The following is a 20,889-nucleotide window of genomic DNA, read 5'->3' as shown; positions in this document are numbered from 1 at the left end:
TCCAAACCAAGTCATCGCTTCAAATGGTACATTCTATTGTTTTATTGAATCATGACCAATCTTACATTAGTGAACATTTGAAGTGCTTGCAGAATTTGTATTTTGGGATGCCATAAATCTGCCTCAGTGAACATCTTTGTAAATTTTTGCACACTAGTGTGAAATTTTTCATAGAAGTGCAGTTGCTAGGTCAAAAGTCATCCAAAAATATGGTGCCAGTGACTCTTCTTCCACAATTTATATGCTCACCAAAGCTGAGTATTTAACGATCTTTTGAGTTTAGTCCACATGGTAGGAGAAATGTTAAAGCTCGTTGTTTGAATTTACATTAAGGAGGCTGAGAATCTTTGTAGACTGACTACTTTTATTTCTTTGTTTAAAATTGCCCACCTCCAGTCCATATCTTTGACTTATCTTCCTATTTTTATTTATTATTTTCTCATGACTTTCTAAGAACTCTTTATTCTAGAGATCGTTGTCACTTTTCTCAGTATCCAGGTATCCATTTGCCCTTAGATCTAGTTATCTTTCTACCCTAAGGGTATGTGGGGGAGGGGGAGGATGCTGATCTCTGCATACCACTTCCCCAGTCAGCTGTTTTCCAGCTGAGGATAGACGGTTGGAAGGTGTGGAAGGAAGAATAATACCCTTCAAAGATGCCTCAGTTCCCAAGACTTCCCTGGTGATACAATGGCTAAGATTCTGCACTCAATGCCAGGAACCTGCATTTGATCCCTAGTCAGGGAGCTAGGGGTTTCCCTGGTGGCTCAGATGGTAAAGAATCTGTCTGCATTATGGGAGACTGGGTTTGAATCCTGGGTTGGGGAGATCCCCTGAAGAGTGCATGGCAACCCACTCCAGTATTCTGACTTGGAGAATCCCCATGGACAGAGGAACCTGGCGGGGCTAGAGTCCATGGGGTCGCCAAGAGTCAGACACAACTGAGGGACTAAGCACGCACAGTACAGGGAACCAGATCCCACAGACTGCAACTTATCTAAGACCCAGTGCAGCCAAATAAATAAATTTTTTTTCTAAAAATTAATTAAAAAAAAAATGCCTAGGTCCTAGCCCCTGGAAACTGTGAACATGTTATGTTACTTCAGTTCAGTTCAGTTGCTCAGTCGTGTCCGACTCTTTGCGACCCCATGGACTGCAGTACGCCAGGCGTCCCTATCCTTTGCCAACTCCCGGAGCTTATTCAAACTCAAGTCCATCGAGTCGGTGATGCCATCCAACCATCTCATCCTCTGTCGCACCCTTCTTCCACCTTCAATCTTTCCCAGCATCAGGATCTTTTCCAATGAGTCAGTTCTTCGCATCAGGTGGCCAAAGTATTGGAGTTTCAGCTTCAGCATCAGTCCTTCCAATGAATATTCAGGACTGATTTCCTTTAGGATGGACTGGTTGGATCTCCTTGCACCCAAGGGACTCTCAGGAGTCCTCTCCAACACCACAGTTCAAAAGCAACAGTTCTTCGGCGCTCAGCTTTCTTTATACTCCGACTTTCACTTCCATACATGACTATTGGGAAAACCATAGCCTTGACTAGATGGACCTTTGTCGGCAAAGTAATGTCTCTGCTTTTTAATATGCTATCTAGGTTGGTCATAGCTTTTCTTCCAAGGAGCAAGCATCTCTTAATTCCATGGCTGCAGTCACCACCTGCAGTGATTTTGGAGCCCAAGAAAGTAGTCTGTCACTGTTTCCATTGTTTCCCCATCTATTTGCCATCAAGTGATGGGACCGGATGCCATGGTCTTAGTTTTCTGAATGTTGAGTTTTAAGCCTACTTTTTCCACTCTCCTCTTTCACTTTCATCAAGAAGCTCTTTAGTTCTTCTTAGCTTTCTGCTATAAGGGTGGTGTCATCTGCATATCTGAGGTTGTTGATATTTCTCCCAGCGATCTTGATTCCAGCTTGTGCTTCAAGTTATGTTACTTGGCAAAAGGCAATTAAGTTGCAGCATTATGTTTGGGAAATCAGTTGATCTTAAAAGAAGGAGAGCAAGCCACATCATCCAGGTGGGTTTAAGGATCCTAAAAAGTGGAAGAGCGAGTCAGGAAACCCGGAGAGATGGTCATATGAGGAGAACATGAGCAGTCATTGCTGGCTTCAAAGACGGGGACAGGACCATGACCCAAGGCTGGTAGCCTCTAGGGAGCTGGAAAAGCCAAGGAAACAAATTCTCCTCGAGAGCCTCCAGAAAAAGATGCAGCTCTGCTGAATCTTGTTTTTAGCTCACTGAAGCCTGTTTCAAACTTCTGAACACCGGAACTGTAAAATCAAGAGTGCGTGAAAGGCACTCAGTCATGTCTGACTCTTTGCGACCCCATGGACTGTAGCTCACCAGGCTCCTCTGTCCATGGAATTCTCCAGGCCAGAATACTGGAGTGAGTAGCCAGTCGTCCCTTCTCCGGAGGATCTTCCCAACCCAGGGACTGAACCCAGTTTTCCCACATTCAAGGCCAATTCTTTACCATCTGAGTCAACAGGGAAGCCCTGTAAAAGTTTGTGTGATTTTAAAAGACATTTTTACTTTATTTAGGCTGTGCTGGGTCTTCGTTGTGGTGTATAACCTTCTCCAGTTGCAGTGTGAGAGCAGCATGTGGGATCTAGTTCCCTGACCAGGGATCGAAATCTGGACCACCTCCATTGGGAGCACAGAGTCTTAGCCACTGGACCACCAGGGAAGCCCCTAAATTTGTGTAATTCTAAGCCACATAATTTGCAGTGATTTGTTACAGCAGCAATAGAAAACTAATACAGAGGGCCAGGGAAAGAGATAAACCACCCCCATCCCCTACTTCAAACAGCATCTCCAGCACCCACTACTGTCCTCTGGAATGATTTTGGCTTCAGCTAGCTTCAAGAACTCTGGTTATAACAGAGTCTGGAAGGTTTTGTTTTTTAGCTTTCTAGCCTCTGTAACACAGGAAGGATTGCTAGTAGGAGGCTGAGAATGGATATTAAACAAATTAAGCAATCTATCTGCTAGAAACACACATGTTATGTTTCTGGAAGGAAATAAAAGAAACTAGTGCAGTGGTTGCAACTGGGGAGCTGAACTGAACAGCTGAAGAATGGGACCGGAAGGACAGTTTATTGTCATTGCATAATCCTTTGTAACTATTGTGTGTGTGTTTTGTTTGCTTGTTGTTGTTGTTTTGGCTACATTGAGCAGCATGTGGGATCTTAGTTCTTCAACTATCCTGGAAGCATGGAGTCTTAACAAATGGACAACCTGCAAAGGCCCAGTTTGTAACTGTTTAAATTGATACTTCGCACATGTAAAACTAAATAATGTTTTAAATAGAATAAGGCAAAACAAAACCAAGTAAACTAAAATCAATACAAAAAGATCTCCAATGATTCTGACAGAGCTGATCCACAGACCAAGATAACCACATCAATTAATACTCGTTGAAATAAATGTGTTTTCTATTTGGTCTAGCTGAGGAAGAACATAGGTGAAACAGTAGTTGATAACTGTTGGAATTTAGTTTTATACTACTTTTATTATTTTTGATATCCCTTATGTGTTAAAAAATATTTCCTGTTATTTAGATATCATCTTAATCTTGCATTTTGCACTCATTTGCTACTTTCCCATTTCCCAGTGTGACTAGTTACAACTAATATATACACAGAAGACTGACTTTCAATTATCCATCACTTGGGTCAGGCTGATCAGTTAGCGTCAGTTCCACAGCCGGAACCACAATGCCCCTGTTGGCACCTGCAAATTGCAAGCATGATTCCAAAAAGAGAACAGTTCTATAGGGTTCAGTTCAGTTCAGCCACTCAGTTCTGTCCAACTCTTTGCGACCCCATGGACTGCAGCACGCCAGGCCTCCCTGTCCATCACCAACTCCCAGAGTTTACTCAAACTCATGTCCATTGAGTTGGTGATGCCATCCAACCATCTCATCCTCTGTCATTCCCACCTTCAATCTTTCCCAACATCAGGATCTTTTCCAATGAGTCAGTTCTTTGCATCAGGTGGCCAAAGTATTGGAGTTTCAGCTTCAGCATCAGTCCATCCAATGAATATTCAGGACTGATTTCCTTTACGATGGACTTGTTGGATCTCCTTGCAGTCCAAGAGACTCTCAAGAGTCTTCTCCAACACCACAGTTCAAAAACATCAATTCTTCCGTGTTCAGCTTTCTTTACAGTCCAACTCTCACATCCATACATGACTACTGGAAAAACCATAGCTTTGACTGGATGGACCTTTGTTGACAAAGTCATGTCTCTGCCTTTTAATATGGTGTTTAAGTTGGTCATAACTTTTCTTTCAAGGAGTAAGAGTCTTTTAATTTCATGGCTGCAGTCACCATCTGCAGTGATTTTGGAGCCCCTCAAAATAAAGTCTGACATTGTTTCCATTGTTTCTGTAGGGTAGTCTTGCAAAAATCAAACCTATTAAGCTATGAAAATACTTTGATGAGTAAATTAAATATAATGCTGAGCTTGAGAGACCAGAAAAAGGAATTGTTTAAAGAAAAGAGGACATATATGGGGAATCCAGAGGAAGTGGTATTTTGACTGGGGAAGATAAGTTGGTTTACAAAGCATGTGGGTCATTAATCGGACAAGTCCTTTCAAACAACAGAAACTGAGCAATCAGTTGAAATGAGGAACCAAAATTTATGAGGAGGCAAGTCTGCTGAATATATGCATTTAAAAATCATCAAACATATAAAACCTTGATTATAAATATAGGTCTTGACAAAATTTGCTTTGGTTGGTTGGTTGGTTAGTCACTAAGTCGTGTCTGACTCTTCTGTGACCCCATGGACCGTAGCCCGCCAGTCTCTTCTGCCCAAGGGATTCTCCAGGCAAGAATACCGGAGTGGGTTGCCATTTCCTTTACCACAAGCTTAAACCATAAGGTTTCCAATGTACATAGTGAATGAGTCTCAATCTTAGTAACATAAAAAGAAACCTACTGGCAGGAATTGAATAGAAGTAGTAATCCAAGGCTTTCTCACTGAGAAATGCGTATACAGCTCTCACTACAATCAGGTTGCTTATTTCTCTGGGCATATCACTGAACTGGCTTGTAGATTCCCAGAGGTTAAAGAACTTAAGTGGAAAACAGTTTAGTCAACCATGAAGAAGTGAAGTGAAAGTTGCTCAGTCGTGTCTGACTCTTTGTGACCCCATGGACTATATAGTTCATGGAATTCTCCAGGCCAGAATACTGGAGTGGGATCTTCTCCAGGGGATCTTCCCAACCCAGGGATCGAACCCATGTCTCCCATATTGCAGGCAGATTCTTTACCAGCTGAGCCACCAGGGAAGCCCCTTGTCAACCATAGGTGACTGCATTGGTGATCTGGGAGAAAACAAGCTGATTTTCCTTCTATAGCAATTGAGAAATTTCTGAGAGAAAAGGACTTTATTCCCCACCACACCCCACCCCCCACACACTCAGGTTTAGGGAGATATAATTAGTGTACAAAAATGTGTATAATATTTGGTGATTTGGGGACATATGTATAAAACCTTGTTACCATCTCTGTAGTTCAGGTAATAAACATACCGATCACCTCCCAAAGCTTCCTTACATACCCTCCAACCCTTTTTCTCCTGTGATCACATGTGATTTACCTTCTCAACAATTTTTTAAATTTAATTTTTAAATTAATTTTTATTGAAGTATAGTTGCTTTACAATGTTGTGTTTGTTTCTGCTGTACAGCAAAGTGAATCAGGTATGTGTTTACGTATCTCCCCTCTTTCTTGGATTTCCTTCTCATTTAGGTCACTATCAACCACTTTTTCAGTATATAACCCACGTGCAATGCAAGGTTCGATCCATGGGTTGATCCCCTGGATAGGGAAGTGGAAACCCACTCCAGTATTCTTGCCTGAAGAATTCTATGGATGGGGGAACCTGATGGAGTACAGTCCATGGAGTCGCAAAGAGTTGAACACAACTGAAGCAACTGAGCATGCACACATAGGCACAAAATTATACAGCAAATCTCTGGAACATAGTCATATTAACTACAATGGACTCAATAAAAGTCACAACCCTTTGGACCTGGGCCATGGCTTGATCAGGAAAAGCGGCATGGAACTTGGTGTGGAATCACTTAAAACAGGTGCTCCATGTCACTCACACAAACTAGCTGTAGAAGAATTGCCTTCAAAAGTTGATCACTAACTAGAACCAAGGAGAGCATTCCTGGCTGCTCTCAATACTAACAAGGGCCTGCAGAAATCTGCACAGACCCGCATGATTCCCTGGCGGATTCACTGGGCGTGAAAGAAGAAACTGCTTCAAGCAGTGATCTGACCCGTGACCAGAAATCTGACTTCACTGAAGGACAACATTGACCGACACTTGGTCAGATGCAATCTCAGCCATTTAGCAGGAAGAACTGCGGGAGGCTGAAGGACCAACTGTCTGGGGGTAAGGGAGGCGTCCAGACCCCCAGAGGTTTCAGGCCTTTGCTGAGGGGAACTGTAAAAAAGCCGCATGGCTGGTCGCTTTCCTGTTCTGGTCATGCCCAGCAGAAAAGCTTTGCTTTGTCAAGAATGTTTGAGGCCAAGATACTGGAAATGTGGCTGTTGGCACCAGGTATCTGGCGCAGTGGTGGTAAAGAATCCACCTGCCAATGCAGGAAAGGTGGGAGATGCGGGTTGGATCCCTGGGTTGAGAAGATCCCCTGGAGGAGGAAATGGCAACCCGCTCCAGCATTCCCGCCTGGAGAATTCCATGGACAGAAGAGCCTGGCGGGCTACAGTCCATGGGGTTCCAAAGAGTCGGACACGACTGAGCCCACTCACACACATCAAATAGAATAATTCTAGGGATGCCCTGGTGGTCCAGTGGTTAGGACTTGGTGCTCTCACTACTGGAACTGAGTTCAGGCCCTGGTTGGGAAACTAAGATCCTGCATGCTGTGTGGTGTGGCAATTTAAAAAAATAAAAAATAATCCTGTTGTCAAGATGTTCACTTCTGCAGTGTAATTTCGCCTTGCTGAGAGGCTCCAAGTATCTGCTCAAAATTACTATTTGGATCTCCTCTGGAAGTTCTTTGATCACAGAGGTGTTCTGCCCATTTTGTGAGTCCCTAAGTGCTTTCTTATCCAGAAAGAGGTGGATGGGATGTGTCCCGTGATGGGCAAGGGAGGAAAGGAAAGCCAGAAAGTGACTAAAGCAATGGGTCAATTTATTATTATTTTAAGCAACAGACTCTCCTTTATTTTCCCAAATGAAGTTTTATGCACAACCCTGACCTAGAAAAGGAGACTTTTGGGATTTGAGGCTAGACAGTTGGGATTTAGTTTCCTCCTGCCAGACCCGCCCGCATCCCCACCACCACCACTTGACCCTCCTACATTCTGAAAATTAATATAACTGAGATGAATCCCTTTAACATAGTGACTGTTCTCTTTGGAGCTGTCAAAACCCACGCAGTGATGACTAGGTTAAGCCATAATCTGATTTAATAATCCTTGGTATGAATTAGTTTAAATCAGATTCCTGTTTTTTCCTAGTAACTGGCTAAAACAAATACACCAGAGAATGCTAATTTTAATAAAATAGAGGGGAAATGAGTTTTCAAGCATTTGGCTAACGTGAGGTGGGGTAGACATGATGGAATCCCTCAGGAGGGACTCGGCCCTGGATTTGGTTAGAAGAGACGGAAGGTAGGATATGGTGACTCAGTTAAGCCGTTTACTGACTGTGTGACTCTGGGCAAGTTACTTGACCTCTCTGTGCCCTGGTTTCTTCATTTATAGCATAGCCATGATAATAGCACATATCTTACAGTGTTGTTTTGAGATCAAACGAGTTGATATTTTTTAAGCCTTAGAACACTGTCTGAAGCACAGAGAGCACTCTTCCTATTTTTTTTGCCACACCACGTGGCTTGTGGGATCTTAGTTTCCTGACTGGGGTACTATGCCAGTGATTGAGAAATTGGCCAAAGATTTAGAAATACTGAGTAAACTCACTAATTCTGATTATCATGATTATTTTGGCTACCACTCTCGTTTTAACTCTCCCTGTGATTCTGTAGGAGAAATGTGGAAGTACAGAGTCATACTGTGAAATGAGGCCATAAAGGGCATTGAGTTCAACTACTTGTCTGGTCCTGAGGATATCCTTGCCAAATAGAATTCAGTCTATGATTCAACTCTACATTTTTTTTGGGGGGGGCAATCTTTTTAAATTGAGGGATAATTGCTTTAGAATGTGTTGGCTCCTGCCGTATAATAACATGAATCAGCCATAAGCATATAGTGAAATGACAAGAAGATGTGTTACAGAAGAAGGAACAAGGTAAAAACCTACCAAACCAAATAAATGAAGAGGAAATAGGCAACCTATTTGAAAAAGAATTTAGAGTAACAACACTAAAGAACCTTACCTTTTCAACTGAGAATCAGCTACTAAAAGGTAACTGACATAGCACACCAGAAAAAGATGTAGTAAACCTGTTCTGAATGTCGAGGTCTTGACTTTGTGTGTGTGCTAAGTTGCTTCAGTCATGACAGACTCTTTGCAACCGTATGAACCATAGCCTGCCAGGCTTCTCTGTTCATGGGATCCTCCAGGTAAAAATACTGACCCAGGGATCAAACCCTCATCTCTTGCATCTCCTGCATTGGCAGGCAGGTTCTTTACCACTAATGCCACCTGGGAAGCCTTGAATACAGTCTCAATGAAACTAAAAGACATCATGGGACAGTCAGGTATCCCAGGCAACTGATGAGTTCAAGAATTAAATGTTCCCTAGGTCAGAGCTTCTCTAACTATACCATACACCCACATCATGTGGGGGTGTTATTGAAAATGCAGATTCCATGGTTAGGGAGGGGGCAGCTGAGATTCTAAACTTCTAATAAGTTTCCAGGTGATACTGATGCTGCTGGTTCAGCCACAAGGGACCCCAATATCCTCTCCAGAGCTGGCAGGAGAATGCTAAATAACAATGTTACTAAACTTTATTCAAGTAACAATGTTACTAAACTTTGTTCAATGTTCAAAGTATAGGCGAAAACTATCAAGCCCCAAACACAAGCCACACACATACTATATTAGTAGAATCTCTCTGGCTTCTTATCTCATTTCAATTTCTAGACTGTGTATTTACCTGGCAAACATGAAATACCATCATCAACAACGACAAAGACTTGTGTTTACCCCTGATCCATCTGTCTCCTATCTAAAAACACACTCCCCACTGAAACATCTTTTGAGCTTTGGGAAGCTGTGAAAGGTGTGGTTATATATAAACAAACACCAAAGAGGAAAGATGGGTACACAAATGGCAGGTGGTAAGGAAAAGCTGGCAGAAAAGAACCAGGGAACATTTGCTAACCAAAATAAACATCTATATAATAACTATTAATACTATTTACCTTCGAGTTCAGACTGGGATACTCAGCTCAGAAAGTGATCATATGTTTTCTACATTTGTAAATGAGAGATCAAATATTTGCATGAAAAGATGATATGAATAAATGAATTAAATATACTATAAACTACCCCTTATGTCAGGGCAGGAACGGGGGTTAGAGTAGGTAATGGATACAAACCATTATTGAATACCTGCTTTATAAAAACTGCTTTAGGGACTTCCCTGGATGTCTAGTGGTTAATCTTTGCCTTCCAATGCAGGGGGTATGGGTTCAATCCCTGGTTGGGGAGTTAAGATGCTGCATGCCTTGTGGCCAAAAATCCAAAACATAAAACAGAAGCGGGATTGTAAAAACTGCTTTACATGCATATCATTTAGTTTCCACTCAAGCTCAAGAAACAAGTACAGGGTTAATGTGCCCATTTCGTGGTTGAAGAATCTGAGACTCAGGGAGTTTATACAACTCACCTAAATTTATATACTGGAAGAACTAGACTTTACAATCCATGTTTCCATCATAAAACTTCATAGTATCAGTCCAATACACTAAAAACTATGGATAGATTTCTGTTTCAATGTGGCTTTGGTATTTTGAGAATCTAGAAGAACTATAACCACTAGCAAGTGCGGAGCATATAGGAAAGGCCATATTAAAGACAAGCGCTTTTCAAGTTAAATTTTTCTTTTTAGCTGCACTGTGTGGCATGTGAGATCTTCATTCCCCAACCAGGGATTGAACCCTTTCTCCTGCAGTGGAAGCTTAGGATCTTAACCATTGGAACATCAGGGAAGTCCCTCAAGTTAATTTTTAAAAATAAAAGATAATATAAGCATAGAACATTCAAACAGGATACAAATTTTACAAAGTGAAAAGTAAAATCTCTTCTGCTTCCCTTCTAGAAATGGGATTGGTGGGTCAATGATTCAGAATCTTTAAGAATGGAGCCCCAGCCATAGGATGTTGTAAGGACCCTCCCAGTGAACTGGAAGCACGAAGAGCTTGAAAGGTCCACCTGAGATCCTCTAAAAGCGAAGCCTACACACTGAAGCTGCTGCCAGACAACCTATTTGATTTTAAGGTTCCTTTCCTTTTTCAAAGTGATCTTGAATCTACCAGGATTCGTTGAGAAAAAAAAAAAGCAAGTGGCATCATTTTCCACCAGTTCATGGTTGATGTATCTGAAACCCCAGTTCAGAGTTGGTGAATAGATCAGGAGTGAATCCACCTGTCTACGTTCCTGGCAGAAGCATCATGTGTCTGTGAGTCACAGACCTGGCTGGCTGCTTCTGGCATGTTCACTGAATCTCAAATCTGCAGCTGATAGGGAGGCTGCAAATGAAGAACTATGTTTTTTTTTTTTAATTTGTTTGCCTTTGTTTTGTTAAGTTTTATTTTATTTTATTTTTTTAATGATCCTGGATAGAAATTTTATTTGATATGCTATTTCCTAGAATCTGTGGGCAAGTTTGTGCATTTTCAGGGATTTCTAATGGCTTCTTGCTGGATGCCAAAATGACGCCGAAACTGTTGTAGTCTTGGTTAACATCTTAGGGGTCAGTGATTGGAAATGACAGTGGGGTTTTGAGCAGAAAATAACACCCCAAGAAAACAAATGGAAATACAAAGCATTTTGTCAAAGTCTCCTTGATAGCCTAAAACTGAAGGTAACCTCTTTACTACATAATTTAACATGGCAATTATTCACTGACAATAGTTCTTAAAACAGCAAAGATCAGAGAGTTTTCTTCTGCCAGTCACAGTTAGTAAAACTTGGTTGAGAGAATTAAGTTCACCTTGTTGTTATGTGAACACTGAGAGTGAAGGGGGAAAAGTTATGGCTGCATTGGCTGCCAAGTGGCACACTTTTTAGTCTTTACTGGCAACACTTAAAAAGCAAGACACATTCTTTTTACTCCGTCTTGTCTTCAAAACTCCGTGAAAAAAATAGCACTAGAATCACAAAATGAGGGAAAGAAAGCTGAACTGGGGGCAGTGGAGCATGAATATTGTTGAATGAAACTTAAATGCATTTTCCTTTTTAGTCTTTGAGCAAGTAGGTAACATTTTTTTAAAAGAATATTTTTGTTTCTGGTATAAAGAAAGAAGGCATAGAATATATTAATGTACAAAATCAACTGGAGCATCAGGGAACTGTCTTGGCTAACTTCAAAGACTGCTGTTCTGAATACTGAAGTTGTTTTTTTTTTTTTTTGAATATTGGGGATTTTAAATCTAGGAGGCAGAAATTCTGGACTGCAGTTTCTAGACTATTCATATCCAATTTCTAGACTCTGGTGTCTAGAAAAAATATGAGTGGTCAATATAGTTGTCAAGTAGATTGACACTAAAAACATGATAATTTCCCCCTGACTATAATGAGGGGGATGTCATACATTTGGATATAATATCAATTGTACTTTAAGGTAATAAACAGTTTAAACCCCCAAATAATTCAAAGTTTGAAATCATGAGAACAAAGGCAATGACAAAAAGAGCTAACCATGAGAAGAATGTGTGCGCACAGTCGCTCAGTTGTTTCCGACTCTTTGCAACCCCATGGACTGCAGCCTGCCAGGCTCCTCGGTCCATGGGGATTCTCCAGGCAAGAACACTGGAGTGAGTTGTCATGCCCTCCTCCAGGTGATCTTCCCAACCCAGGGATCAAACCCAGGTCTCCCACATTACATGCGGATTCTTTACCATCTGAGCCACCAGGGAAGCCCATGAGAAGAATATAGAAAGTTTTTTTTTTTTTTTTAAATTACACATAGTCAAAATCCTTCTGCTGTTTTTGTTTCGATAGCTCATACTCTTCTCTAGTTGCGAGCTTCGGTAGTTGCAGCTCCCAGACTCTAGAGAACCGGCTCAGGAGTTGTGGCACACGGGTTCAGTTGCTTGGCAGCCTGTGGGATCTTCCCAGGCCAGGGATCAAATCCATGTCTCCTGCATTGGCAGATGGATTCTTTACCACTGAGCCGCTTTGAAACTCATAAATAGGAAGGCAATGAAAGAAACAAACAGGAAGAAAGTTGGGTAGGGGGAGTCCCTTCTAAAGAGACTAAAGATGAAACTACAGGGAAGGACAAAAACCTGACTTACTGACACCAAAAAGCTAATTTTCAGGTCCTTTCTCTCCTGTTCTAATACTTCCAAGTCTCTCTTTAGCCTTCCTGGATTTGTCAGAGAAAAGTGAATATTTTCTTCATGTTTATAAAACCCTTTACTTTACTTGTACTTTTCTTAATGCTCCTATCAACTGTGTATATATTCTCAATCTTTTTTTTTTCTTTCTTTTTTGGCTGAGCTGCATGGCATGCAGGATCTTAGTTCCCTGCCCAGGGATCGAAACTGTGACCCCTGCATTGGAAGTGTGGAGTCCCAACCACTGCACCACCTGGGAATTCCCTCAATCTTTTTTTTCCTCTTAAGTTTTTGCTATTAAAAAAAAAAAAAATGAAACATAGTTGACATATAACATTATGCTAGTTTCAGCTGTACTGCATAGTGATTTGACATTTGCATACATGGTATGGACCTAACAGAAGCAGAAGATACTAAGAAGAGGTGGCAAGAATACACAGAAGAACTGTACAAAAAAGATCTTCACAACCCAGATAATCACGATGGTGTGATCACTCACCTAGAGCCAGACATCCTGGAATGTGAAGTCAAGTGGGCCTTAGAAAGCTTCACTACGAACAAAGCTAGTGGAGGTGATGGAATTCCAGTTGAGCTATTTCAAATCCTCAAAGGTGATGCTGTGAAAGTGCTGCACTCGATATGCCAGCAAATCTGGAAAACTCAGCAGTGGCCACAGGACTGGAAGAGGTCAGTCTTCGTTCCAATCCCAAAGAAAGGCAATGCCAAAGAATGCTCAAACTACCGCACAATTGCACTCATTTCACATGCTAGTAAAGTAATGCTCAAAATTCTCCAAGCCAGGCTTCAGCAATACGTGAACCGTGAACTTCCAGATGTTCAAGCTGGTTTTAGAAAAGGTAGAGGAACCAGAGATCAAATTGCCAATATCCGCTGGATCATTGAAAAAGCAAGAGAGTTCCAGAAAAGCATCTATTTCTGCTTTATTGACTATGCCAAAGCCTTTGACTGTGTGGATCACAATAAACTGTGGAAAATTCTGAAAGAGATGGGAATACCAGACCATCTGACCTGTCTCTTGAGAAACCTGTATGCAGGTCAGGAAGCAACAGTTAGAACTGAACATGGAACAACAGACTGGTTCCAAATAGGAAAAGGAGTACATCAAGGCTGTATATTGTCACCCTGCTTATTTAACTTATATGCAGAGTACATCATGAGAAACACTAGGCTGGAAGAAACACAAGCTGGAATCAAGATTGCCGGGAGAAATATCAATAACCTCAGATATGCGGATGACACCACCCTTATGGCAGAAAGTGAAGAACTAAAGAGCTTCTTGATGAAGGTGAAAGAGGAGAGTGAAAAAGTTGGCTTAAAGCTCAACGTTCAGAAAACTAAGATCATGGCATCTGGTCCCATCACTTCATGGGAAATAGATGGGGAAACAGTGGAAACAGTGTCAGACTTTATTTTTGGGGGCTCCAAAATCACTGCTGATGGTGATTGCAGCCATGAAATTAAAAGACGCTTACTCCTTGGAAGGAAGGTTATGGCCAACCTAGATAGCATATTTAAAAGCAGAGACATTACTTTGCCAACAAAAGTCCGTCTAGTCAAGGCTATGGTTTTTCCAGTGGTCATGTATGGATGTGAGAGTTGGACAGTGAAGAAAGCTGAGTGCTGCAGAATTGATGCTTTTGAACTGTGGTGTTGGAGAAGACTCTTGAGAGTCCCTTGGACTGCAAGGAGATCCAATCAATCCATCCTAAAAGAGATCAATCCTGGGTGTTCATTGGAAGGTCTGATGTTGAAGCTGAAACTCCAATACTTTGGCCACCTCATGCGAAGGGTTGACTCATTGGAAAAGATTCTAATGCTGGGTAGGATTGGGGGCGGGAGGAGAAGGGGACGACAGAGGATGAGATGGTTGGATGGCATCACCGACTCGATGGACATGGGTTTGGGTAGACTCCGGGAGTTGGTGATGGACAGAGAGGCCCGGTGTGCTGCAGTTCATGGGGTCGCAGAGAGTCGGACACGACTGAGCGACTGAACTGAACATTATGAAATGATCACCATGGTCTAGTAACCATCTGTCCCCATAGAGAGTTATTATAACATTATTGACTGTACTTCTTGTGCTGTATATTATACCCCTGTGGCTTCTGTGTACCCTCTATCTTGAACCTAGTGTTACTAATCCAAGCTGGCTCAATCCAAGAGATGAGGTGTTGAGGCAAGGAATACGACTTTATTCGAAGAGCCCGATGACTGAGAAGATGGCAGATAGTGTCTCAAAATAACCATCTCATTGGGGTCTGGATGCCAGGTTCTTTTATAGATCAGAGACATGGGGACATGGGGTGGGGGGAAGATGAGGGAACAAAATAAGAAAGCCATTAATCTTGCAAATATCTTCTAGAAGGGCAAAGCTCAGGCAGGGAGTATGTTAATTTCTTCCTTCCCTCGATCTACAGGTTGACAGGGTTCTGAACAAAGGCACTTAACAGTCAGGCAGAGGGGCAGGGTCTCTGAGGCAGGCCGTTATGTATGATTATATTAACAAAAGCAAGTCAAAGAAACATTCCCAACATGGAGTCAGAATTGACCTCCCTGCAACACTAGATGTGTTAAGGGAAGAGCATTGTTTTGAGTTATTTAATCTATGCTATTATACATCGGACAAGTCACTTAAATTTGAAGAGGCCTCCCTGGTAGCTCAGATGGTAAAGAATCCGCCTGTAATGCAGGAGACCCCGATTCTTGCATTGGGAAGATCCGCTGGAGAAAGGATAGGCTACCCACTCCAGTATTCTTGGGCTTCCCTTGTGGCTCAGCTGGTAAAGAATCCACCTGCAATGCAGGAGACATGGGTTTGATCCCTGGGTTGGGAAGATCCCCTGGAGAAAGGAACATCTACCTACTCCAGTACTCTCGCCTGGAGAATTCCATGGACTGTTTAGTCCATGGGGTCTTAAAGTGTCGGACACAACTGAGCAACTTTCACTTTCAACCTCTCTCTGTGAAATGAATGGATAGGTAACACACCAAATACACTAAAGGCTGTAAGTAACAGAAGAGTTGGTCTGAGCTGGCTTAAACAGAGGTGTATTGGCTCACATAACTGGAAGTCCAGAGACTAAGCAGGCTTTGAGGTTGGTTTAATTAACTCCAGCTCCTGTTTCCTCATTTCCCCTGGCTATAATCATCTCTGAATATTGCCTCATTGTCAGTCATAGCATCATTTTTGATGACAAAACAATGGCAAGAATTTACAAGCTTCACATCCCTGTCTCACAATGTTGAGAAGAAGAAAGAGTGTGTCTTCAGGTGATCTCCTTTAAACAAGAGATGTTATTTTCCTCCCTCAGTCGTGTCCAACCCTTTGTGACCCCATGGACTGTAGCCCGCCAGGCTCCTCTGTTCTTGGGATTTCTCAGGCCAGAAATCTGGAGTGGGTTGCCATTTCCTTCTCCAGGGGATCTTCCTGACCCAGGGATTGAACCTGGGTGTCCTGTGTGACAGGCAGATTCTTTACTGAGGGTTTATTTTCGTCAAGGTTTCTAAAAAATGTCTCTCCTTTTTGGCTCAAACTGGGTTCCATTCCAAAGCCCAGTACCATTGTATTAGTTTGCTATGGCTGCCATAACAAAATACCACAGGCTGGGGGGCTTAAACAACAGAAATTAATTTTCTCACAGTTCTGTAAACTAGAGTCTGAGATCAGGCTGTCAGCAGGGTTGGTTTCTCCTGTGCTCTCTCCTTGGCTTGTAAATGGTCATCTTCTCCATGTGACTTCACACTGTCATTGCTCTGTACATGCCTGTGTCTGAGGTCATAATGAATTAAGGCAACTCTAATAACCTGATTTGAATTTAAGGACCTCATTAAAGGCCCTATCTCCAAATACAGTCATGATTTGAGTCACTGGCGGTTAGGACTTCAATATATGAATTTGGGAAGCTCACAATTCAGTCCATTAACACCCAACTAATAGTAGGGATCTGGATGAGCAGATTGGCTTAGGCTGAGATTCCAAACCAGTGAGGTCATCCCCACCACTAAGTCAAGCCCATGGCCAAAACACATTGGCAGTGTCTGAAAAGGTGAAAGACTGGGTGAAAATTGGGCTGACAAAGGGAATTGGAAATCAACAGTGTTAACTATGGGTTTCCCTGATGACTCAGATAGTAAAGGACCTGTCTTCAATGCTGGGGACAGGGGTTTGATCCCGGGGTTAGACAGATCCCCTAGAGAAGGAAATGGCTACTCACTCCAGTATTCTTGCCTGGAAAATTCCGTGGACAGAGGAGCCTTGTGGCTACAGTCCATGGGGTCACAAAGAGTCAGACAGGACTGAGCAACTAACACTTAAGTGTTACCTATAGCAGGGTTGGTCTAAGGGGTTGCTGAAATCTCTTCCAGCTCTAAAACCCAATGACTTTTCATCATAATGTACTAAAAGCTAATACAAAGCAATAGGTGGTGATTTGATGACAGTAAACCAGAAAAACGGGATCAAATGTTATACTGCCAGAGAAGCCAGCAGGGCAATATGACATTCTCTTAGAGATGTGGCTCTCTTGTCTCTTGATTCTGGGAATGGAAAACAAGACCATGACTCCAGGGGTTGCTTGTATGGAGGGCAAGAGATGGCCTAGCACAGTCTATACTTCACCATGTAGGATATGGTAAGAAGTATACAAATATCAAAAGATGCTGGTGGTCCAGTGGTTAAGAATCCACTTGCCTTGCAGGGGACCAGGGTTTAATTCCTGGTCAGGAAGATCCCACGAGCTGGGAGCAGGGAGAAGCTACCCTGCACCACAGCTAAAGAGTAGCAGCCTCCCCCCTCAGCTAGAGAAAGCCCTCGTACAGCAACAGAGACCCAGCACAGCCATAAATAAAAAATAAACAAATTAATTAATTTAAAAAAGGATGCTGATAAAGACAGTTGACAAAGAAATTTTTCAGCCTTGGACTCAATCTTCGATTATGTTAGTTTAAAGCAAGAGAAATGAATGTTTTATAGATTAAAATAATTAAATGTCAACAGCATCATGGTTCAACCTTATAAAAAACCTTTCCCATAGACCTTAAAGACACACATTTGAAGATAAAGCGACAAATATAAAGGATTTGTGAAAGAAAAGATATTTCAGAGCATGAAGTCACTTTTGGTCTGATAGATCCCCATAGATTCCATTTACCATACAATATAAAATGTTGATAACGGCAATCTTGATAGAGAAAAAGCTTAATTATATTTTATATGGTCTGTTTCCTTTATTTACGGGATATAGAAGTCATCTAAAAGCATATAAAAAACTAACAAAAATCATGGCTTTTTTTTTTTTAGTCTTGGCTATTTTAGATATCTTTCCTTATTTATCCTAAATAACTGAATCCCCAGCTATAAGTGGGAAAATATGATTTAGACATTTTTTAAAGAAGAATTTCTCTTTATTAAAGTTATTTCACTTTTATAGAAATTTTAGGTTGAAGAAATTTCTATTTATTATTTAATATCCCTCTCCTTAAAATTATGTTTGAGGGACTTGTCTGGCTATCCAGTGGTTAAGAATCCACGCTTCCAAAACAGAGGGTGCAGGTTTGATCCTTGGTGGGGGAACTAAGATCCTACATGCCCCCTGGAGTGGCCTAAAAAAAAAATGTTTGATATATGTAAGATTTATATTGATTAGGAAAAATTGGAAAGCTCCCCAAAATATTTTCTATAAATTTTCATTAATAAAAAATCACTTATGGCTCCTCAACGGAGAAGTTGTTCAGAAGAATCTCAGTAAAAGTTTTACATTCATATTGCTTTGTTTATTTATTTGTTCTCCAAGAAAAATATAGTATTATCTGCACAGAATCTGAGAAACTTCCATTTCTGAGTTTTTTTTTTGCAATACAGCAAGACTATTTGTTGCTAACCAAAGGTTTGGGCCAGTGCTATTGTTACAACAACAGAATGCTTAATTAAAACACAGAAGGATTCTTTCTATTTGAGAAATTAAAGAATGTCACATTTTTCTTTTTTCATTTTCCTTAAGGTGATCTCTAAAGAATGTATTTCTGTTATTCAGTCACTAAGTTTGTTGAAGTTTAATTGCTTATGTGGCTCTGATTGACAGAATCAAAGTGCAAAAGTCATCTTTTTCCTCTACACAGACTCAAACACTGGTCTGTATTACAGCTCACCGTGGGAGGTATTTATTCTGCAATTAAATGAGAGTGAGAAGAATGTTCTGAAGTTATTGCTTTAGTGCCTCTCCCACCAGCCTACCCCCAACAACTTTTTAAAGATTATTAAAATCATGGTTGAATGTGATTTTGGTAAAGTAAAATTCTAGCTATGTATAAATTAGTTGAAAGTTAACAAAGATAAGTGTAAGTATTTGCATTTAGGTTCAAGTATGAAATGAGCACGTGACCTGGAGGTAGGTTGTTCCAAAAATTCTGAAGATTTTAGTCAATCTAAAGCTTATAATTGGGACTTCCCTGATAGTCCAGTGGCTAAGACTCTATGCTCCCAATGCAGGGGGTGTGGGTTCCATCTCTGGTCAGGGAACTAGATCCCATGTACTACAACTAAGACCCAGCACAAACAAATAAATATTTAATTTAAAAAAAGTTTTCTGTTAACAACAAAAAATAAAGCTTAAAATCAGTCCAAGTATGACATGACTATCTGGTACTGCAAAAATAGAAGTATACTGAGACATTGACAAGTAAAATTCCCGCTGTTCTATGAACTAATCAGGTTGCAATTGGGGCATCTTCATAATCAAATTTTAAGAGCAATATTGATGCAATGAAGTGGGTGGGCAGAACAGAACACTGAATTATATGAGGAATAGTGTATGAAATGAGAGATGCTAAGGCTGAAGAAGAGGAGACTAAGGGGAAGAAAACCACTAAGATCCAATTAGCATTTCTTTTGTGCCAGGGAACTTTATTAGATGTCTTCTAGTGAAGTAAAAGTCGTTCATTTGTGTCTGACTCTTTGCGACCCCATGGACTATACAGTCCACGGAATTTTCCAGGCCAGAATACTGGAGTGGGTAGCCATTCTCTTCTCTAGGGGATCTTCCCAGCCCAGGGATCAAACTCAGGTCTCCCGCATTGCAGGCAGATTCTTTAGCAACTGAGTTATCAGGGAAACCCAAGACGCCTTCTAGAACCTAGGTCAATTCTCAAAGTAATCCTTTTCCATAGGATTATCATCTCCATCTTTCCAGTGGCTTCTTACGATTAGGCAACTTGTCCCAAAAGTCTTCATTAGACAGTGACCCATCTCCATCTCCTGCTTGTCTGATATTAAAACCTGCATTTTCCCTCTCATATGTTAGGCCACCATCACTAGTTCTAGGTTCTGGAGAAAATTGTGCCTCAAGAATTGCACCCTTCAACCCTTTGTTCAACACTATTTAGGGCCCCTGATTAACACTATTTAGGGCCCCTGATTATACGACGCAGCATGCCAAGAATTTGGCCAGAAGTCAGCCTCTGGCTTCTTAAATGAAAGAAAAATACATGCCTCAATAACAACAGTGATGGGTGGGAAAAGTAACATGAGCAGTACAGTTAATGTGCTTCAGGGGAAGAAATACTGCTGCTGAAGAAGAGATGTAGCATTTGAACTGGGCTTTCAAAGACAGAGGGATTTGGATGTGTTGAGATGAGGTGGGGAGGGCATCCCAGGCAGAAAGCACACCGTGACCAAAGGAAAATGCAATGCATGTCTAGGGAACATTAAATAGTTTACCTTGTGTCTCTAACACAGAGGATGAGAAGATTAATGAGGAATGAGTTGGAGAGATGGATTGATCTAGAGGACAGCAGGTCAGAAATGCCAAGCTAATGAGTTCTATAATGTTCTGTAGGCAACGGGGAGCCACGACTGATTTTTTTTTTTTTAATTAAGGCAATTAAAATGGCTTCTACGGGTTTTTTGTGTAGAGAACATGCTGCCGAGCAGAAAAGAAAGTGGGAGGAAGTTGGAAAGCTTTAATTTCCCAACATGAGCTAATGAGAGCCTGAGTGATTTTACTGTTCAGGCTTCCACCATTTCTTCCCTTTTTATTTTTAACAGTATCTTAAAGATAAAACTTTCATTTTTTTTCACTTAGGTTATGATGTTTAGTTTTTATTAAAAAATTTTTAATTTTTATATAATTCAAAGCATTTTCATTTTAAATTAATTTTTATTGATTTACAATGTTGTATTAGTTTCTCAGATGGTAAAGAATCTGCCTGCAATACAGGAGACCTGGATTTGATCCCTGGGAAGAGCCCCTGGAGAAGGGAATGGCAACCCACTCCAGTATTCTTGCCTGGAGAATACCATGGACAGAGGAGCCTGGTGGGCTACAGTCCATGGGGTCACAAA

At 41.3% G+C, this 20,889-nt stretch overlaps 2 protein-coding genes across 3 annotated transcripts in view; both read right to left on the bottom strand.

The window, feature by feature from the left end:
- Nucleotides 1–16,277, bottom strand: part of CD2AP (CD2 associated protein) — a 109,627-nt gene extending 93,350 nt beyond the window's left edge. For both annotated transcript variants that reach the window (XM_081519717.1, XM_081519720.1), the window contains exon 1: nucleotides 16,191–16,277. The gene's annotated coding sequence lies outside the window, so the exon portion shown is untranslated. The remainder of the gene's footprint in view (nucleotides 1–16,190) is intronic.
- The window catches only part of LOC145519017 (uncharacterized), a 108,052-nt gene that overhangs the window by 11,222 nt on the left and 75,941 nt on the right, over nucleotides 1–20,889 (bottom strand). The window lies entirely within an intron of this gene.

Source organism: Giraffa tippelskirchi, chromosome 8 (genome assembly GCF_054371585.1).
Source record: "Giraffa tippelskirchi isolate mGirTip1 chromosome 8, T2T-mGirTip1v1.2.pri, whole genome shotgun sequence".
Lineage (NCBI taxonomy): Eukaryota > Metazoa > Chordata > Mammalia > Artiodactyla > Giraffidae > Giraffa > Giraffa tippelskirchi.
This window is presented reverse-complemented; position numbering and strand designations above follow the sequence as displayed.